The sequence below is a fragment of the Nannospalax galili genome, unplaced genomic scaffold (assembly GCF_000622305.1).
Source record: "Nannospalax galili isolate Female #2095 unplaced genomic scaffold, S.galili_v1.0 scaffold371, whole genome shotgun sequence".
Lineage (NCBI taxonomy): Eukaryota > Metazoa > Chordata > Mammalia > Rodentia > Spalacidae > Nannospalax > Nannospalax galili.
In genome coordinates, this window is record NW_008331606.1 from 5,921,711 (window position 1) to 5,926,831 (window position 5,121).

At 39.8% G+C, this 5,121-nt stretch overlaps 1 pseudogene; it reads left to right on the forward strand.

Annotated features, from left to right (window-relative positions):
• Positions 1-744: 744 nt before the first annotated feature.
• Positions 745-2,190, forward strand: LOC103728794 (annotated as a pseudogene).
• The last annotated feature ends 2,931 nt before the right edge of the window (positions 2,191-5,121 follow it).

The following is a 5,121-nucleotide window of genomic DNA, read 5'->3' on the forward strand; positions in this document are numbered from 1 at the left end:
TGTGCAAACATGTAAGCGTTGGTAGCATTAAAAATGTAGGAAACAGCATATCTTAAAATGAAATGGAGATATTCTTTAAAGGGCAAAAACTCAATTTTATGTCTTACAGGGTTTATACTGAGTTCAATATTATATGACTGTATTAATTCAACAGTGAAAGAGATGTACCCTTGCTCTGGAATATGTTATTGAATATGGTAAAGCTGTAATGAAATGCTTCTTCTAATCATGTGGTTATTAAATTTTTTTAAAAATTTAAAAAAACTTTAAAAAAATTGCTAGTTGTATCCCTTAGCTACAGGTGGGCACTACAGTATTGGAGACCAAGATTTGAAATCTTACATCTGAGCAGCACTTTCTAGTTAGGAACAAAATCATCAATGAGAAATAATTATCTAAATAACTTTTAAAAATAATTTATTGTTTTTATTTTATGTGTATGCGTATATTGCTTGCATGTACGTATGTGCACCCGTGTCATGCAATGCCCACAGAGGACAGAAGAGGCTGTCGGATCCCCTGGAACTTGAGTTACAGACAATTGTTAGCTGCCATGTAGGTGCTGGAATTTGAACCCAGGTCTTCTGCAAGAACAGCCAGTGTTCTTAACCACTGAGCCATCTCTCCAGCCCCCTAAATAACTTTTTATATAGACTTAAGCCTAATGTCTGGGAAGTGTAATCTGTTGAAACCTTAAAGGAATATATTGATGGCCTGAGCACAACATACATGGAGCAGTGCAAGATGGCGGATGTGGAAGTAATCTTTCCCAAAAAGCATAAGAAGGAAAAAGACCAAAAGTCATTACAAGAAAATGTAGCGGTGAGTAGGAAATACAACAGGCTGAAGAAATTCTTATCAACCAGAATCCAAAGTGGCTCAGTTGGACACTTCCCAGTGGCCCCTGTTAGTAAAGAATTTTGATAAGCTAAATGTAAGGATAACACACTATACACCTCTTCCTTGTGGTTCAAATCCTCTGAAGAGGGAGACTGGGGACTATATCACGACAGGTTTCATTAATCTTGACAAACCCTCTAACCCCTCTTCCCATGAGGTGGTAGCTTGGATCCGACGAATACTTCGGGTAGAGAAGACAGGCCACAGTGGCACACTAGATCTGGGTGTTTGTGTGCATTGAACGAGCCACTTGCTTTGTGAAATCCCAACAGAGTGTAGGCCCTAGAAACTCTGACAGGTGCCCTGATCCAGCCACCCCGGCTTATTGCTGCAGTAAAGAGGCAGCTTCGAGTGAGGACTATCTATGAAAGCAAAATGATCGAACATGATCCTGAAAGAAGATTAGGAGTCTTTTGGGTGAATTGTGAGGCCAGCACCTACATTCAGGCACTGTGTGTGCGCCTTGGTTTATTACTGGGAGTTGGTGGTCAGATGCACAAACTTCGGAGGGTCCATTCTGGAGTCATGAGTGAAAAGGACCAAATGGTGACAATGCATGATGTACTCGATACTCAGTGGCTGTATGATAACCATAAGGATGAAAGTTACTTGCGGCGTGTTGTTTACCGTTTGGAAAAGTTGTTGACATCTCATAAACGACTGGTTATGAAAGAGTGCAGTGAATGCAATCTGCTATGGGGCCAAGATCATGCTTCCCAGTGTTCTCCACTATGAGGATGGCACCGAGGTCAACCATGTCATAACCACCAAAGGAGAAGCTATCTGCATGGCTATTGCATTAATAGCCATGACTGATTTCTTCTTGTGACCATGGTATAGTAGCCAAGATCAAGTGAGTAATCATGGAGAGAGACACTTACCCTGGCAAGTGGGGTTTAGGCCCAAAGGCAAGTCAGAACATGATGATGATCAAACAGGGTCTTCTGGACAAGCATGGTAAACCCACAGACAACACCCCTGCCACCTGGAAACAGGACTATGTTGACTATAATGATTCTGGCAAGAGAAAAGTGGTTGCAGAAGCACCACCATCAGCTCAGGTAGGAGCTGAATCAGTAAAAGTCAAAAAAGGAAGCGGGAGAGTGAGAGTGAAAGTGATGAGATTCCTCCAGCAACTCCCCAGTTCATAAAGAAGGAAAAGAAGAAAAGTAAGAAGAATAAGAAGGCCAAACTGTGTTGGAAAGTGGGGATGAGGCTGGAGATCGAGACAGTGACGCTACCAAAAAGACGAAAAAGAAGAAAGTAAAAGTGGTAGAAGCGTCTGAATAGTAAAAGCCACTTGAAGTTACTTCCAGCTGGGAGGAGAAATCAAAGCCTTATTGAGGAAACTTTTTGAGGGATTGAACAAAGGTCCCAGAGTAGAGAGTTCTGGCACACTTCAGCTGCAACTTGTGACCTCGGTGGTTAGCTGGTGTGCTCATCCCATCCTGTCCTGTTTTAAGGATATGAGTGATGAAAAGCAGACTTCTGCTGACCTCTGCTTGAGTGGGGAAGCTGTACCTTCAGACCCAGCACTCCCCAGTAACTGTCTGCAGCTGTTTCCTAATGACCATTTTAAACAGCAACATAGTCCTCTCATTTTTTTTATACTTGTAAAACTTAAGTGTGCTGAATGAAATGGTATAGAACCTTCTATGAGTAAAAGAAATCTAAGTGAATTGTGTTCACTGGGGAGATCTTGTCCTCTGAAGGCTGCTCTATTCTGGTATCGGATATAGGCCTCGCTGATCTGGTGTTTTCCATTGTGTTTTTGGCATAGCACTTAGTACACTTCTCCAAAGCCATTTATCCAACTCTGTCTGGCTAATTGTTTATGGTGGAAGCCAAACCATTCTTGCTCCCTCATTTTTTAAACTTTATTTGCTTTTGAAGAATGGATTTCTTTATTGCTGGAAGAATGTACTTTTAGTTATTAAAGTGGACTCGTGAAATTTTAAAAGTATTCCTGTTTGGTTTACTAATTGTTAATGATCTCAGACTAGCAGAACAAAAACTATAAAATATTTTTATTAAAAAAAAGAAATATACTGATGACTTTACTCTTTGGTTATACTTTCCTTTTGGGTGTTTAAGACCATACAGTTGGCCCAAATAAATCTATTTTTATAATTAAGGTCATTTGAGGATGTGTTCCTTAGGGGTCACATGGGCTTGGGAGGAGCTCCTGGCTCCTTCCTTTTGCCAATTACATCTATGTGAAGATAAGTCAAAGGTCCTGTTCGACCATATCTGCTTTCACTTGGAAGCATGAATGAGATGTTTCCTCTGCGTTGACCCTCCTCTTTGTACACTGGACACTGGTTCAAGTTCATCTCATAGGGTTTCCATGTCCTCCCTGAACAAGAGGACAGGTGACTCACCACAGTTACAGGATACTTTGAGAGATGTTCCATAGTCCCCTGGAACTTAGTCGACCTTGGAGGGCAAGGGGAAAAAACTGTCCTTTAAGTTCCTCTGACCACATTAGTATAGGCCTTGAAGTATGGCTGTTAACCATCCAATAAGGTTAGTTCCACCAGTTTGGTACTTTTAATTACCATGTGCTATGTAGAGAAAGCTTGGGTGAAAAACTGAATGTTCTCAGATAAAGCTTGACTAGATATATATTTTGTTCTTTAAACTAGTTGACTAAACTATGACCATAGAAAATTTAAGATTATGTGTATAGTATTTTTGTCTCATCCTTTCTATATCATAACAAGCCTACACAGACCTTCATCACTTGCTTAAGTTTTCTCATTTTTTTCTATTTTGGAAAATATTTCCATTCCCATATCCTTTTAACATCTTTTACATTCTCATTTTCTTTTCTTAATAATCATGAGACATAATAGCATTAACAAATAAATTTTCCATCCGTTGTGAAAATTCTTTTCCTGGGGATACTAAGCAATGCTTATTCCCTTTTAAGGTTCTAGTGTCAAACCAATGTTTGATTAAAGTTTTACTGGGGAATCAATGAATTTACTGAGCTTACTCACCGAGATAACTGAGGGGTTGCTGAGGTGTATGAATGACCTTGAAAGCCTTTACCCAGCATGGGTCATGCCTTCTCTTCCTAACCTTCCCTCAGATTATAAACTTTAGCCTCCCCAAATCCAGGAGACCATGTGTGATTTGGGCCAAATTATATACAGTTGGCTGGGAAGAGTGGCAGCCAATGCTCTTAACCACTGAGCCATCTCTCTAGTCCCAATAAATAGATTTTTGATCAATGAATGAGCAGAAGGGACTGTGCCACCTAGAGCAGAAAAATAATAATCAGAAATGAAGAAAAATTATATAAAATAACAAATGCAGGTTATTTGGTTTCATGATATAGCTACATTAGTAAACTAACAAATTAGACAATCCTTTCATTTGAAATGTTCTTTGAGAATTACCCTGTCAGGTTGTGTGTGTGCACCAGTCAGACAAGATTTACCTGATGGTTCTACTATCAGTTTCATTCATGAAAGCTCCTATTTTGCTAGAGAGCATTTTTAATAACCTGTGAAAATGAAATGTGAGGATAGACTAGAAGGCTTTGTAATGGAATGTGCAACTGCCTTCATTTACATCAATATCATTTTCTGCCCAATCATTCCGAGCTTGCGAGCAATTTCAGGCCACTGTAAAGAAGCCCTATCCCTTGGACTTGCACTGGGGAATGTCTGGGGACACTGACTTGACACAGTGGGCCTTAACACCCAGGACAGAGTATATGGGTTCCAGTGGGGGGGGCCTCTGAGAGTGTGCTGGAGGGGATGGAGCTATAAAGATGATTCATATTGTTTGAGATAGTCTGTATGAAATACAAAAAAATTAATAAAAACAAATTTAAAAAAAGAATCCCTATCCTTAAAGCCTTGCTTCGATGCACTACTTTCTCTCTCAAGGCTGGGATTTAAGTCATTCCCCCTTTCCTTCCCACCAAACCATAAGTTCATTGCTCGTCAAAGCATAAATATTGAATAATGCTTGTTGAATAAATGAGTGACTTAATGAAACATTTTTGAGACAGGATCTCACACTGTAACCCAAGCTGACCTAGAACTGTCTATGTAGCCCAGGCTGACATTGAACTCACAGCGATCTTCTTGATTCAGTCTCCTAAATGCTAGGATTATAGGCATGTACCAATTAGATTTGAATGAAATAATTTAAAAAGATAAAATGGGGCCTTTGTTTCTGAATGGAAGGCACATTTGTCCCTGCTTT